The sequence below is a fragment of the Sylvia atricapilla genome, chromosome Z, assembly GCF_009819655.1.
Source record: "Sylvia atricapilla isolate bSylAtr1 chromosome Z, bSylAtr1.pri, whole genome shotgun sequence".
In the NCBI taxonomy this organism is placed as follows: domain Eukaryota; kingdom Metazoa; phylum Chordata; class Aves; order Passeriformes; family Sylviidae; genus Sylvia; species Sylvia atricapilla.
Window position 1 is genome coordinate 71,087,462 of NC_089174.1, and position 17,504 is coordinate 71,104,965.

Here is a 17,504-nt window from a genome sequence, read left to right on the forward strand (position 1 = left end):
TGAGTCATACTAAGTTCTTCTAATTCATGCCCACTTTTAATTTCAGTTTCAGAGTCAGGCACAGAAGTGAATCTATGAAGTCTCATGCAGGGTATGATGAGAGTCTCGTAAACCACAATCTTTCACAACAAGAATAGACTCCCTAGCTCTTGTGTTCTTATACACATTTTGTAACTTGCTGAAAAGCTGGCAATTAGAAGGCTCATGTCACATAATTAAATGCCACTAGTCAGGAGAAAAGATTCCCATTTATAGGCTTATTTTAATTTAGAAGTTACAAAACAATTGAAGTAACTGTTACCTATTTAAAAATAGGAAGTTTACTTTCTTTGGATGAAAGCTGCCTTCCATCAGTTCAAGACTAACTCAAGCAAGGTATGGATTTTTTTCCTTACTCTGGAAGATATGAAAAGCTTGCTATACTCTAGACAGACTCTTATTAGCAGAGATATCTTTTTAGGACAAGAGAGCTCAACATTGTCAGGAGGTGGTAAAACCTTGACCATGTTTGCCTGGAGTGCAACAAGAGCAGTTGTTACTTAATGTAAATGTCTTTACACTGCAGGTCTTTGTTTTTAAAAACAGTGTGAAGTGGGTTAAGCCCATTTTTTCCACCAGAAAAAGCTACTAGAATTAAACCACTTTTAATAGTTGTCCATATTAAAAAATATTAGCAATTGCACATCTCATAACAATCTCATCTCCCTTGGTAATATATTCATGTCACTTCACTGACACTATCATCAGTGTTCCAAATGTGCTCCACAACTATCTCTTGGTCCATTTTAAGCACAGTACTTTGTCCTATCTCTAGCAGACAAAGAACAGTTTATCCTCTGCCTTGCAGCAACCTCCTACAGAGATGATGACTGATATCAGATCTTTAATAGCTCCTCCCTTAAGAGCTTCGATTTGTTTTTACCATTTCCCAGTCTCAGTTTTCAGATTTCTGATCATTCCTGGAAAAAATATTTCTCCGTGAACCAAAGCTGCTGTATCCACAGTTTTGAAATATCTCTACCCTGAGGCCCGAGCATTATCAAGAACAATGAAGGAACTTTCCTAAGGCAAACCTGTGTGTTTACACAGCCCTTTTAGTATTTGCTTTCTCCTACGTCCAGACCTTGTTGACTCAATTTCAGTGTGTGATCCAGCCTCAGATGCTGTATAAAGCTGCCACGTAGCTGTTTATTTAGCACTTCAGACTCCAATCTCATCCTCAACTGGACTGCAAAACCTCCTGACTGAGCGTGAGCGTGTTTGCACAGCAAGTTCACCCTAAAGTCTTTGCCTGAAAAGGTCTTTCACTTCTGAAATTTTAAAATATGGAAAGAACCTTCCATAAATCCATGCTTAGTAATAAAAACTGTGGATGCATAAAAAAAGTCAGATTCAGATTCTTAATCACTGAAACTAGCATTTGGTGGCTGATAGCTAAGAGCTCAATAGCCATCATGGACTTCTAAATGAGTTTTAAAGATGTTTTGATGCAGTCAGTGCATCTACTGATGATCAGATAGATCAGAAAGGGAAAAGTACTCTGAGACAAAAATGAGAAAATGTGTGAGGACAGCTTTGTTTCAAAACCTTGTCAGCTGTAAGGAAGGTTAAAGGTTCTGGTGACAAACTGAGAAAATAAGGGCAGCTAAGATACTACCAGACTCTTCAGACTTAACCTCTTAATGGGGAAACCAGAAAATAACTGGTATGTCTCTTTCTGACTGTTTGCTATTGCGTATTTCTTGGCTTAACTGGTTCTGTGTATCTTTTTTTTTTTTTTTTAGCATAGCTCACCAAATGCTCAATTCTCTTTAAAAAAAAAGTGTTTTCTTAGTCACTTGTAACAGATCGGTTCTCTAAGCACAAAAGTCTGCAAAGCTTTGTTGTACTTTTGAGTTTTCTGTTCTCTGAATGTATTTCATTGTCAAGTGCTTGGAAACCACTTTGAAAACAAACAAACAAAACAGCTTAAAAAAAAAAAAAATCTCTCCAGCCTTTCTGCCTGCAGCCTAATCTGACAGTCACAAGTCTCCAGATATGTTCTTTAAAAATGTCTATGAATTGAGGATTAGTTGCCAGAGTTTTTATTTTATAATTCTGCCCCAGAAGCAGACACCTGAAAAGAGATGATTAAAAATTCAGCTTATACAGAAAGTTTAGGAACCTGAGTGAAGAACTCTAGATGAAACCACAAAATGAGTAAAAATATACGTAGTAAATGCAAATGAAGAATTCCCTTTGTCAATAAATTTTCTCAAGTTACAATTTATATTTTGCCTCCACAGCTAAAGGTATCATAACAATTTATCGCAAAATGGCATATTAAAAGCTCTCAAGGAAAATTATTGTACAGAATGATAAGAGGCTGCATTTCTGGCAAAGCTAGACAGCCATCATCCCAAATACCATCAGGCAGAAATGCAGGTGCTCAGTATGCGCCTAGATCAAACATTGCTAGAAGAAAAATTACTCTGCTCAGCAGGTAGAGAAAGATAATTTTACTTGTCTCTGCTGAAAGATACTAATTCAACCTTCAAAGTGAAAGAAAACACACTCACATCCAGGTAAAAATGCATATATCAAATTACACATTCTACTGTTGATAACTGAAAGCTTCCAAAAAAATTCCCCTATCTGAAAAACCATGCCAGAAGTACACATTTCTGGGAAACCAAGCAAATGGCCAATACAGCTGACAGTAAAGGCAATGAACACAGAAACAGAAGCTGAACTGCCTTTCTTTAGGACGGCTGATCCCACAGGCTTCAGTCTTTGACTTTAAAGCTAGCTGAGTAATTTAAAAAAAAAATTAATAGGATTTATTCGAGGGAGAAGGAGCTTGGCTGTTTTTCAACAGAGTAAATTCTTCCACCTCCTCGAGAAAATTTCCAAAGTTGAGACAAAAACCTCTAGTAATCTAGATGCAGGCTTTCCCTCTCTGTTTTATAACATGGCACCATTCCACTTTAAAAAAGATTTGCAGGACATGAATCACCAAAACTCGTTTATAAACAAAGACTGAGTCCCATTTGGGAATCTGGCTTTCCCCAGTTCTGAGGAATTAATTTAAAAATCTGCTATTTCTCTTTCTGAAAGCTGATAAAATAATTCAAGTTTCCTGTCTGCACCAAACGTCTTCTACTCTGCAGCAGAAGAAAAGAAAACAAAACAAAGACATGGTATTAATATATTATTCAGTAAATGTGCAGGAGTACACAAGAACTTTCAGTCCTATGAGACATTAGTTTTATTGGGGTCTTTTTGCTGTCAAGCACATGAAGAAAAATTCCCTCCTCACTGCTTCCTCTGGCTGCCAAACAGCAGCATCACCTCTGAGATACTGAAAGCCACTGCAGTGACTCTTGCAGGCACCCCAGCCTGCCTCTGCAAGGAGAAATCAGAAGTCTGGTGATGACCGAAGCTCAATGCAAGGATCAACACTTCAGCATTTCATTTTCAAAGTTCCTGGTCTCAAGCACCACATACAGAGGCAGGCATTTTAGCAAGAAATTTTACCAACAAGGATAAAAGTGCATCCCAGATAGAGTAAGTATGTCACCTGTCTAAGCTTCTAAGACCAACTTGCAATTGCACCTGCATTACAGTATTTTCAGTTCTTCCTTTTTTTTTTTTTTTTTTCTTTTCTGATTCCAGGACTGTTGGACACTATGGAAATGCAAATAAGCAAGCTGCAGACTGGGAGAGCTGCACATTATTTCCATGACTTGGTGTGGCTATTTGCATGAGAAGCACCTTTACCTGGCAAGGACATGAGATGATTAATTCATAAACAAGCACCACAACTCAAGAATGATTTTATGAAAGCATTTAGTACCTTTTGGAGAGCACAACATACACACATAACACAGCAACTGAGACCAGGATTTGCCCTTTGAAAGAAAGGAAAATACGTAGCAGAAGCAGACATCAAATACTTGGATCATAACAATGTATACAATTTTGAGATGGATTTGGAAAGTAAAATGGAAGACTCCTTCATGTTATTCATGTAAACCAAAATAAAACCCCACCAAACAAGAACACCAGAGAGACCACTGAGAAGAATACCCCTCCTGGGACTGATGAGCTGAGAGAAAAAAGCACAGTCATACTGAAGAGGTGGAGTGGTCAGGCAGAGAAATGGACTGAAAGGGCAATACAAAGCAAAGAAAGACTGTAGGAACCGATTTTTTTCTATCACAATCAAAAGGTAACTTATTAAGAGAGTTTTCTTGTTTTTCAAGCAAAATATACATTTTGCACATTTTGCCTTTTGTTCTCCCTGATTTATGCCTGTTTTCAAATAAACTGTATGTTAATTTAAAAACTCTTAGTCCTATTAGAGCAATTTTTTTCACGCATTGTTCAGTGAACTGCACACAAGAGTACTTCCCAAGCCAGGCATTGCATTTAATGTTCCTAGCGTGTATCACTCCTGGTTCTGGAAATTCTTGCATACCAATTAGTCATCAAGTATACGTTTCAATGCAAGCACACCAATGACTACTAGGAGCACACTACTGCTCTCCAGATGGTAACAACAAAAACCAAACTTCTGAGAAACACAGCAAACCTGAATACTACCAAAAACAGACCAAATATGTTTTGGGATATTTGTAAGCAATTGTAAAATTGTTCATGATTTATTGTCGTTATATATTAGGACAATATTATTATAGATTACCCTTAGGCCTTATTAGACATCAGAAAAGGCATGCTACAAAGGTCTGGACTGCAGTACAGTAAAGGTTGGCTTGACTCTGCAGTCATTTCCTTAGCAGGGTTTCTCTGTCCTCCTGCTGTTGAATTTCACCAAGTTTGTAAGGACACAGTATGCTGAGATTTCACCTCCTCGTCCTGACTGAAGTGAACCTGAGTAGTGTGTTCAAAGGTTACTGCAAGGGTGAGGGGACAGACAACACATTATCAGATAAGCCCAGCTTCCTTAGGAAGTCAGCTCAAATTAACAAGCACAGATTCTTCTGCAATAGAGGTGCAGATGGAAAACACCTAATCAGCCGAACAAAGAACAAAGCAAAGGGGTGAAGGTTAAGGGATGCTACTGGCCAAAAGAGAATTTTTGATTCTAGGTTATTGTGCTGTGCAGGAGAAGGAAACAGCTCAGAGTCACTTGCACACTTGGGTTTTAACCCATTCAAAAATTTTCTTGATACTTACTACAACTGGCAAATTAATATTGTACAGAGATGAAGGATGTACTTTTATAAATCTGATTCAGCCACACACATTTCCTGATATGCTTGAGTTTGGTGACCTCATGATCGACACACTTCCTTGAATTCTTGTGGTTTGCGACACAGCATGGAACAAGCTCGGTGAGCAAATGCACACAAGTCTGATTACTAAAAAAACCCTCTTAAGACGGCTCCAATGGCTACCTATTATGCCTTTTCAATACTTAATACAGGTGCAAAGCATAGGAAAAAATGCCCCCACTTTATTTTGGAATACATAAACCAATTATGCAATGAAAACACACAGAGAGGTTTCTCGCTTCTCTGGTGTCTATTGCATTTTACATAACTGGAAAAAAACATAATCAAATTATTTCCAAGCACATTTCAGTTTTGGAGGATACTATCAGCCATTGTTCACTTCTCAAAACAGCATGTCTTCAGAGGAAAATGTCATCTGCCCACATTGTCAACTGCACTTTACTCAATGTCAGGTTCAAGGGCCAGATCACATCACTCAGACTTTACAAAGACTGCAGACTAAAACTGCTGTTCCTCAGAAGAGTCATGTTATCTGCATAATTTTGTCCCTGCCAGATCTCTTCAGTTCATACAGCCTTATGAACTCACAAACATTAAAGAAGTTGACTTTATTAATGAGAGTTTATTTTCCTTTATCTGGAAATGTACAAAAACTTATTTTGAACTACATGACCTTTAATCTTCTTTCCATCACAGGAAAAGCCTAATTCGTTTTATAAGAGAACACTGATAATTACTGAAGCAATTCCAAGTGTCTTTTTTTAAAAAACCGGCAATGACCCAAGGATTGGAATCTTTCATTGTTTACAATAAAACCTGTGGTATTCAAATTATTTTTAAGATACAATGAACCAAATCCAAAGACAGTCTCTCTTCATGTGTACAAGGAGCACATAAGTAGATCAAATGCTGAAATGCTTTCACATTAAATAATATATTGAGAATAAAGAGCAACAGTTATGTGATATCCTTTTAGAGTGAATGTAAGGAATGAGAGTCACTTACGAGAAATAAATTGATTTTTTTTTTTAACGAATCAAGGAAATAGGCAATTCCTGGAACTACAGATCCATATTTTTCTGACAAATTCTTGTTGTTCTAATCTTTATTGAGACTAAAAGCTCCCATGAACGGTTGCAGTTCCTCTCTTAATAAGTATCTGACAAATTACATGAAGACATACTGCAGCATGTTATGATGTATTACCATCCTTCTACTGCGGTGGGCAAACACTTTCCTCTGCTTCACACACAGGTGGGCCCTCAATGTGGCCATTCCCCTTCCAGTCTTGACAAAGGAGGAAGGTGTACAACATAGTAGGACATCATCAGAACAAGTCAGTCCATGTGTAATTACATAGCAGTTGTATTTCCTTCATTTATTTTCTTCACATGCTGTTTTAATTATACTTTTTCCCCATGGACTTTTCCACTTATGCATATATACATGCATATCCCTCCTTTTAAGGCAGCAAAGTGTGGGAATTAAGTACTCAGAAATACAAATATAGATTTCTACAGTTGATGAAAATCAGAGCTGGTCTCTTTCCTAATTAACTCATAGACACAGGCTATAATAAATTTATATGAATCACCCATTTCATGCACCTACCTGGACTCACTCTCATGCCTGCTTATGATACCAGTACTCCTTCATTCTCTTGCTGCTCACAGCTTCCACTGGAGTCAGGGACCCAAAAGAAATGCAGGCACACTAATCCATCTGAGTACAACACTAGTCCACACTACTCTTTCTTTTCTGCTCTGCTCCTCTCACAGAGTTCCCTGCAAAGGGCTTATGGTCCACTTGTAGATCTTGTAGCAGCACAGCAACCCAGAGCCTCAATATAAACTGACCCTTTCATGTCATCCTTTCTACTCACCTAATAGATTTCGATACTGTCAAGAAACATACAGCCTCACCTCAGTTTTAGTGTGCTCCTTCACATAGCACTTTCTTAAGTGTCTTGCCCTAACCAAAACAGATCACTTATTGTAATGCCAAAGGCACAAGATGTAGTTGTTTCGCAAGTAAATTAACACCCAGCTTTCTGCTTCCAATTATTTAGACTGATCATTCAGTTTAGGCAGCATATTGTCTAAAAATAAAACATGAAGGGAAGTTCAAATTTTGTTTCCAATTTTTGCTAAATGACTGCAAATAAAATTCAAAGATAGACTGAAATCTCTCAGTCCACAAGAAAATATGCCAAAATTTACAGAGTTTTTCAGAATAATCTAAATGAGAAGATTATTTAGATTATTTTCTTAATAATCTAAATCCATATTTTGTCTGTTGGCTGGGTCTTTCTCTCTTAGAAAATTTCTTTATTTTTCTTGATGTAAAAAAATTTAACAGCCCTTTATGTGTTTCATGGAGGGTCTCAGAATAGAAAATACTGCTATAAAAGTACTTTGCAGGGATGTTGTCCTGCTTTCAACATAAATAAACTGGATAAAATAGTATAGCAAACTCTGCATCATTAAAATAAGGCTCAGAAAAAGAAATAAAGCAATGAAGATATGAACATTTTAAAATAATACACATGATGGCTAGGATCCATGATTTTTACTGCTGCAAAATAAAACAACGCTTTTCAGCAATTTCTTTTAGAAGTTAAGAAAATCAGAGAATTGAGTCCCTGTAAATAACCCACCAGCAACTGCTGAGACAGCAGCATCTGCAAGGGTAATGATGCTGCACCTCATTTAAAATTGAAAGCAGCTCATACAAGATTGAGACTGCTACTAATAAGACACAGAGTGAGTCAGTTCCACAAGTCTCTTCTGACATGATTCATGCTTAGAATAAGAAAACTAAACAGAAATTTTCAAGGCTATATTTCACATCTTCACACCACTTTCACATGACCATCATTATAGCATCTGTAACCTGCATCTGCCTCTTCTCCTTTAATACTCCCTTGCAAGTGAGATTCACCTCCTGAAGTTCTCTAATTTTTTCTCTTCTGAAAGGTGATTATAAAAAAGGGCTGAGAAGAGGAAAAAACAACCTTGGATTTTACATACATAAGTCATTCCAACCTTTCTATCTATGTTTAACAGGGTTCTTCCTTCCTGCTATTATTAGTAAATCTCACAGTTTACTTCTCTCAGTATTGTGCTGGCAGATAAAGCACAAAAGAAGAAGCATTTCTTACTTACTAGCTTCTGACACCAACAAATTCTGTATACCTACACAGCAGAATGGAAAAACCCCTTCCTGTGGAAGGCTGTTCATCACATTTTTTCATGCATTGTTGCTGATATGTTTAACGTTTTTGTTTCACAAGTCAGCAACGAAGCAGCTATTGTTTCCAAAGTGCTGAGCAAGTCTGACTGCAGGAGCAAGATACGTGCAACAATTCTCAACGGTCTCTCTGGTGGCTGCAGACTAAGGTGGCCAGACATGGAGAAAACGTAGGGGCAAGGGGAGCCTGAAGAGCTGGATAACTGGAGACCTCAAATCTGAGTGCAGTTATATGAATCACACATTCTGTTTCAGTTTCTTTTTAGTTTCTATTCCAGTATTCTATTCCTTAAGAAAAATTCTACTCTTCATGAATCTAGTCAGGTCCATCCAGACACACAGCAGATGATGCACAAGGCCAAGCACATCCTTACAAGTTCACCTGTCTAAATCCAGAGACTTTTAAATGCAGAACCTTTAATTTTATGGCATGGAACACCAACAAATCATTATTTCTTCCTTGTGTGAAATATTCTTCTACAAAAGCTCATACCAATCTCACCCTGAAGCAAGTTATTACAACTCACAAAGCATTATAAAAATAGCACCACCTCAAACATCTTTGGAGAGTACTCTGCTTTTCCCATTTCCGCAACTTCCCATACTAAAGAGCTATTCACAGAATTGGCACATGGACTATAAATGCAAAACATATTTAGACGTCAATACTTATGCCTCAGGGATATAAGTATTTTACTTTAGAATATTATATACAGGAAGTATTTGTAAACCACAGGAGAAGAGCTTAAAAAGATCAGATACCCATGTAGGTATTAGGAATGCAAGTGACAAATAGCTTATTTTGTCAAAAAAGGAAAACTCAAAAAACTAAAACCAAATCAATACAAGTGACTAGCATTAAATATGGCAAAAGTTAATGGTCATTACTTCAAAAGAAGAGATCGAGTGGAGGTAATTTTTACCAATAGTTGTTAAATTCTTAAAGTGACCATCAAAAAGCTGAGTTTTTGATTGCAGCATCTTATTCATCTTTGTTCTCAGGTCTCATGAAACAAGCTGCTAAATGCTATCAGAGATCACCTGTGTCCTCTGAGGAGAGGGTATTTCACAGCCGAGGAGTGCTGCTCATGACTAACTCATTCATGCAAGATAATAAGCCTCAGTAACCACATATATACACATACTGCTCTGGAATTTGCAAACACAAAAGTATATGACTAATTCTAACTTATGAATGAGGGTATGCACAAACTCACATTTGCACTGTTGGCTGGAGTCCAACTGCAGGAGTTCTTTCCTTAGTCTTTGGTACAGGAGAGCTGAATGCTGAACTGGACAGTCAAATGAAGCACCTGAAGTTGAAAGACTCATATATAAACCATTGCTAAGAATGCTACACTTGAGGACCACTGAGAAAAGAAATTTTAAGTGTATGTTCTGTGTTTGAGTTTTAGGAGAGGAAAATTAACACTATTTTGCTGAAAGCGTGTTAGTGACCTAATTCTACAGCAGCTATTGTAATGCTGAGTGCTTGCTCCCATTTCTGTCTACAGTAATCACTGCCCAAATTCCAACCCAGAACTACCTACTGATTAGCAAGCATGCATCCACCAGGGCAAAAGGATAGCAGACAAATATCTAGCGTTTTCAAGGATACATTCTTTTCATATTAACTCCAGCTGCATCACTCACTAGTTGAAATATGAAGAAGGAATAGGAAAACATTCAGTTTTCAAAGTATCAGTTATCACAGTTCAAGCAAATAAATACATAAAGATACTGAAAATAAAAGTACTAACAACTTTTTCTGTATAGATCAAGCTATCTTACAAAAGCCATAGATCCAAAAGACAAGAGTAAAACTAGCCATTCATTAGCAATGGAAACAGTTTCATCCAAAGTACAAAGTCGATTTACACTCAGGATCAAATTAATACTTTGAACAGTTTGGGTCTGTTGTTGCAAAGGCTAACACAATGCAACTATTTAGTTCAGAGAGGTAACTTGGTCACAATTCTCAATTACCTACACAGAGAAAGGGTTTAAATTTAGCCCACCATAAAAGACATGAGAGGAAATGCCATGTAGTAGACTTTCACTGAAAAATGAAAGTTGTGAAAAGTAAAACTAATTAAGTATTGGCAAAGGTTTTCACGCAAGAAGTGAACTGGTTGAAATAAGATTAGATATATTACTAAGAAATTTTAAATATGGGTTCAATGCAAGTCATCCTGTATTAAAGCCTTCAGTTCACATTACTCCAGTGTCAGACTAGATTAGCACAAATATGCACAGATCTCACTTTAATATGGATTTTAATGATGAAGGAAGACAATATGCAACGGACAAAATACAGACTTTGACGTAAGACTTAAAATAGGGTCACATAACATCTTGCTGGATTTACATCCAGACTGACCCTGTCTTTTGAAATATATGGCAACATTTGGTCAAAGATTTCCCATCATCTTGATAAAAGAAACAGACCAATCACATTTAATTTGGAGAAGGCTGTTCTATATTGGGAACTGTGACAATGCTGCTCTAGCAGATGAAACGTAAGTTACGTGCCTTGAGACCTGTGCACTTTAGACTTCCCACAGCCATGACCTTTAGAATTGTGTGGAGCAGGGGGAAGGAGGACAAAAGGAGCAGGTAGACTCTAGGGAACAGATACTATTATCCTCACAACCAGGAGAAGTCCTAAAAGAGTTTGACATTTATGTTCACCTCACACATACAGTACTTCGGTTCTTGCTGCACATAACGCAACACATCACTGAAGTTTGCAATATAAATAAACAAACCACTTTTTTTCTTTTCTCTCACTTCCTCTCTTTTTTCTGCCTAGGATTAAACATTAGAAACTTATCTCCTTGGTTTCACTCCAGAGTATCTGTAAAAACCTCAGAGGTCAAACATCTCTTGCTGCAAGTGTTGAACTTGATTCAAAACCTGAATTATTGTGAAAATTAGTTATAATTGGAATACTTGTAACTTACATTCACCCTCTGGGCTTCAGAATCTGCAGAAGCTCCACCTATAATACTGACCATTATAATTTTCTTCTGAAGTTCATTCGATTTAGGAAGCATTTTTGCTCTGCAGTAATATTAAAACCCACTATTTGAAATAGATATTTTGAAGCTCTGTCCTCACTGATTTTATACTTAAGAGAGGCCATTAGATCACCCAGTTCAAGAAGGGCAAAATCACGGTCTACCATACAAACATAGTTACATCACATGATGAACAGCACTGCTGTCTTGGCACAACAGCTTCTGGATGACTGTGCTAAGTCCTGTCTGGAAAGGAGAAGGGCTGCCAGGCTAAGGCAGATACCACCAAATAACCCAAAACGCTACTGCTTGCCCAGACCTGCGCCAGATTGAGCAGAGCCAAGACTCTTTCACTTGTCCAAATTTCCCTTTTCTCTGGGCTCTCCAAGGCATGTAGGATGTGCAACTCCCAAATGTGCATGTGATTTGAAATAAAGGTATAGAAAATTTGAATATCAGATATTCTCAGACCACCCTGATGGACTGCAGTGTGGAGGCGTGTTCACCCACAGCCCAACTGCTGCAGATGGGCTCACCTTCACACTGTTTGAGACAACTCTGGATCTGGATGAGAAAACTGTGTAGCAATTGGCCTGGGTCACCATCTGGCTCCAAAACAGCTTTTTCTGTGCTTCTGTGTTCAAAGTGTTTGAAATTAAGAAAGAGCAATTTTTAAAGCTTTAGGCTGAAACGTGTGTTGTGCCCAAGGGCACAATGTGGGGGGCATTCAAGGGCATCAAGCCAGCTGGGAGAGAGCTGGCTTGCTCTAGCCAACCTTGCCATAGGCCATACGCACACCATCCAGAAAAAATGCTTAACAGTGCCTGAGCTACATACAGCCAACCGAGCCTGCATTTCCCCTTGGAGGGAAGTAACTGATTTATTCAGAGAACAAAACTAGCTTAAGTGGATGGCTGAAGCCCAGAACTAGAACATGGACCATTTCTGAGCCAGACTGACAGTGTAAACCACCCTCAACCACTCCTGTTACTTGTACTTTTATTATACCTTTAAGCAACTTGTGCAATAATGACAAAATTATGCAAGCATAAGAAACATTCCAGCATACTTTTCAGACAGTGTTTATCACCTAAAGAAAACACTCAAGCACATTGCTTTATTTAAATTTCATGATTACACACTACAAATTACCAGGCAACCTTGATATGAAACTATCAAGGTTCAGTAAATATCATAAAGCTGTTATCAGTGCAGCTGTAGGTACAAAGCAAGCACAAATCACACCTCTCTTTTTGGAATATATGTATATTCCAAAAGAAAGTACTTATTGACTGATTATCAAAATGCAGTAAGCTATACTGGCAGAGAACACTAGCATAACATTACTCATCAATATCAACAATCCCCCTTCAAAACAAATGAAAACACCCCTTCCTCCCCCCCCCCCCCCAAAAAAAAAAAAAACAAACACCCAAAAAACTCCAACAAAACCCAAACAAACACCCCGCAATCATTTTCTAACCAATGATACTCTATCACTGAAACTAGCTGACTGGAAAGAGAATGCTGCATCATAAAAACCTCAAGAAACCTACTTTATCTGTCTAAGGAAATTTCAGGAGACTGAGGCTGGCTGAAAGAATGTACTTTTGGTCTTGCAGTACTCTGCCCATGAACCGTGGAGTATACAGACGAGAAAGGAGACTGCTCTCTGACAACATTTGGCCCAATAGAGGGGGGAGGTGGTGCTAAACCCCAACCTGCCAACACAGCCATCCATCTTCTGCTGTGGGCTGTCTGAGGGTCTGATTTTTGGCAGGGTAGAAAGTGAGGCAGAAGGAGCAGGGAATTGCCACAGTGCTGTCCTTGTTTCCATGACATGTGCTTTTATAACTTGTGCTCCCTGAGGTAAAAGACACAATTTGGCCTCAACAGCTGACAACTCAGCAGTTCTCTGCCTGTGGGATAAGCTGGTTCTGTTGTAGCAACAGTTGACCTCACTCCAGTGCCAGCTCCAGACAGTGCACAGAAAGGAGGGGGGACATATGCCTTTCAAAACCTTACACCCTGACCAACATTCATACCATTGGCTTAGGAGTTATTTTTAGCCTAAGCACTTTCTGCTTACAGTGAAACCTGGTACTAGGAATGATTCCAAGAGACAGCAGCAGGGAAAGGCAGACAGCAGCAAAGTGGCAAAAGACTCTGTTGAGCTTCTGCTGCTTGCAGGAGTCCAAGGGCCTTACAAACACACAGCAGCAGGGCTCCCACAGTCTGTAAATGTTCCAGATGAAGGAGGATTGCAGCGAGCAGCAAAAAAATTATGATGTGTATGAAAAACAGACCCCGGATATATTTCCCAGGGACAGATAAGAACTTCCAAAGATCATTTACTCTAATTAAAATCTGCTATTTTGTAAGTCAGTAAGGAAGGAAGGCAAAGAACACAGGGGACTTTCTGTGTTTTCTAGTGATAGATATCCTAGCTGCCTCTCAATCCCTGAAAACACACATAAGAAAATAGGTCTGTTCATCTAGGAATTTATATGGCCCTCATCATTGCCATGCTAATCACTCTGGAGAAAATCCATACGATTCTGGAAGACGATCCCTGAAGACATTTAAGCGCGTATAAAACCCAAACTTTGGATGCTTCAACCTAAAAGAAACATGTTTGAAAATCTCATTTAGCTGCAGGTAAACATTAGAGAGAAAAAAAAATAAAAGGAGAGGTGATAAAATTTGTAGGCATGAGAATGCACAGATGCAATCTCATCTTTGACAGGGCCATACCACTTGCCTGATGCTTAAACACTCAAGATTCACAAAGCAATTATTCCCTGCTCATATCTGCTGACAAAATGACCACAGAACCAAAGAATCACGTTCCAAAGAAAAAAGCTGTTGCTTTTGTTTAAAGACATGGGAGAAGAAAGCAGCAGGAATGTTCCTCTTTTTGAGGCAACCCAAGTCACTGCAGCACTTGTGAGAGTATCAGAAACACCTCCAGGCTACTCAAATGACAGATGAGTCAGGATGAAGACTACAGCCCTTTTGTCGATGGTATTTCTCTCTGAAGCTTAAGTAACCACTGACTCAATGTAACACTCATGTTCATGTCCTTGAGAGAGGGCACTCACTACAAGTGCAGGATCGTGATCTCCAGATCTTGGTCCCAAGGATTTTTTTTTCATCTTTTATACTGAACTGTTTATGGAACAAAATGTATCAACCAGCTTTGGAGCACAGGGCACTTCTCAAGTCTTATCTAGAAGCAATTTATTTTTCTTATTTTTAGAAAGAAATTCGATGCCTACCAGCAAAGAAGTAATCATAACTATATCTCAGGGGAAAAGAAAAATATAATCCATCTGCATCAGCCTTGTGATATATGGCACTCTGCAAGATAGAGTCAGAATTCACAAACATCTAGGTTATTTAAATACATCTTTAAATATACCTTTTCATAAACCACAAAATTTGCTGTCAGACACTCACTGGATTAAGCAATCCAACATTCATACTCTAAAAGAGCTGTTGCTCATTTAGAGATTCATTTAATTATTCTGTTCTAGCATTTCCTATGCACGTTAATAAATTCAAATATTTTTAAAACATTTTCTAAAGCCCTGAGATGCATGATGCTGAAATAGATGTGACCTTACAGCCAGAGATTGTAACTCGACAAGGACTTGAAATTAAAGTCCTATGAATACCTGCTAGAGTAGCAGCAGCAGCTTTGCCACCTGTGAAAAAGTATTCCTCTCTGAGAAGAGCATCTCCACCCATATGGCAGTTCCCGTGTATTCCTGATTTGCCTTCGGCAAGTCTGTGAGTCTATGCCCTCACCTAAAGGTTAAGTCTCTCCCTTTCCTCAGCACACCTGTAAAGGGATTTTTCACAATCTAACTCACAGGTAATACTTGCCACTGGTTGCTCTAGGTGAGTACAGTGGTGTGTTTGGAAAGTGCACAATGGAAACTGTTATCATTTGGTAATGTTGATAAAAGTTTGAATAGGTGAAACAGCAATAAGATGAAAGGACGCAAAGACTTAGTAAACAGAAAGCAAACAAAATCAGGTGATCTACTGAATCCCTAAAAGTTATATTCCAAACCAGCTCTGACTTTGTGATTTTTAAACTTTCCTTTTGTGAGCTTCTGCAACATTTTCCAGGGTGGATCACACCCTTGCAGTCTGTCTTTTCTTAGACTTCTCCGAAGTAACCTGCAGACCCATCTCCAGCTAATGGCCAGCAACTCATGCTGAGAAATAACAACCAAGCGCAGGTATGATGCTTGCTACTAATTCTGTGGATATACTCAGGACATTTGCTCCTGTCTTCCACATCCAAATCCTTCCCCTCATTCAAAGATAATTTTTGTTTTGATCTTGATTCAAATCATGGCTGAACCCAGGAGACTTCTGGGTCTATTCTCACCTTTACGTATAGAAATCAACAGAAATCAAAGCTTATCTTTATCACCAAAATCATGCAGCATAAAATGGTTAATAAGCTAAGGACAAGCACAGACTTTTTACAGATCAAGGCATTCATGCATTCTTCCCTACAGGATGTACAAAGCTTTATACATAAAACACGTGGACACTGATGGATCTACACCAAAAAATCATACTGTCTCAGCTGGCACTGCCACATGCTGATTTGAGAGGGAACATGGCATGACACAGAGTTTAATCTTTCTCACAGCTACTAAACCTGCTTAGTCTTATTAGCAGTCTGGGTTCATGCTGTGGGGTTGAACTAAGGGTTCAGGAAGAATTTAAAGAATTCTTCTGTAGTAAAGGAGAAAATGCAGAATGGACCTCCAGGTGAGATGCCAAAGGCAAGTCACACTGCCTTATTGAGGTAACAAGCTGAGTTTCAAATACAGCAGAAATCTACCCAATTCCCAGGCTTTCCTGAAAGAAATTTGACATAACGTGGCCTTAATAATGGAATGTAAATATCTGACTACTTTTGCAATGGTGATTTTAAGTGTGAAAGTCTGCCAAAAAGAATCAGTGGCAATCCCTACACAACAGCTCACCATCCCACCTCTCCTCAGAATTAGGTGAATCTAATACCTAACCAGATCTTCACTCCCATTCATAGCAAACTTCGCAGGCATTCACCACCAACGACAAAGTGAAAAATAAACGATGCATATAACCAATTTCTACCGAAGAAACACACAGCATGACAGCACAACATAGTCGATTCAAATTTACACACTGAATTTTAACAAGGGAATAACGTTCTCTTCAGAACTGCCTCAAAGGTTTGGAGAGATCGTTTTCAAACACGGTATCGACACACATTAGAAATTCAATCACTCAAAACAGACACAGCTACCACTGCGCCAGTCCCTGTACAGCCAGTGTGCGGCAAGGCGCCCGGCACGTCTGGATGCTCCCCAAACGCAGAAGGGGCTTTAGAGTCCCCTCTTAAGGACCATCTTTCAAAGGGGTGCTATTTATTTAAAAGTGAAATAAAATAATAACAAAAGAAGGCATAAATAGTATTTACCCGCTGCTCAGTCCTCGAGCCAGCCAACCTGCCGGCCCGCAGAATGAGCTGTTGACAAAACACAGCCTCTATTTAAGTCGCAGGCTCCGGGCAGCGGCAGAGAGGAGCCGCGGTCTCCCCCCGCGCCCCCGAGGGAGGCTGCCGCGGTCTGCTCCCGCACCGGCTCCGACCCCCGCCGCGCCCCCGGCGCCGCCGCCACCTGTCCCCAGCCGCGGCCGAGCCCCGGCCGAGCCCCGAGCCGCACGACAGCACCGGGCAGGCAGCTGAGGGGCTCTCCGAAAATCCCCGCCACCGCGCTGGGGCCCGGCGGGGCTGCCAGGCCCCCCCCTCCGCCCCTCCCGGCCGGCACCTCCCCGGGGCGGGCAGAGCGAGGGAGGGATGGAGGGAACATCCATCATCGCGCCCCTCGGGCCGCCCCCTCCCAGGTGCGAGCGGCCGGGAGCGGGCGCCCGGCGCGGTCCCGCACTCACCCGGCGCCGCCCGGCCGTGCCCTGAGGGGGCCGCATG

General features: G+C 39.7%; 1 protein-coding gene across 1 annotated transcript in view; it reads right to left on the reverse strand.

Moving 5' to 3' along the window:
• LOC136374440 (leukemia inhibitory factor receptor-like) overlaps positions 1 to 17,104 on the reverse strand; it is a 47,263-nt gene extending 30,159 nt beyond the window's left edge. Inside the window, exons 1-2 of the mRNA XM_066339801.1 lie at positions 16,998 to 17,104; positions 9,704 to 9,799 (exon numbers count right to left, since the gene is read on the reverse strand). The gene's annotated coding sequence lies outside the window, so the exon portion shown is untranslated. The remainder of the gene's footprint in view (positions 1 to 9,703; positions 9,800 to 16,997) is intronic.
• Positions 17,105 to 17,504: the final 400 nt, after the last annotated feature.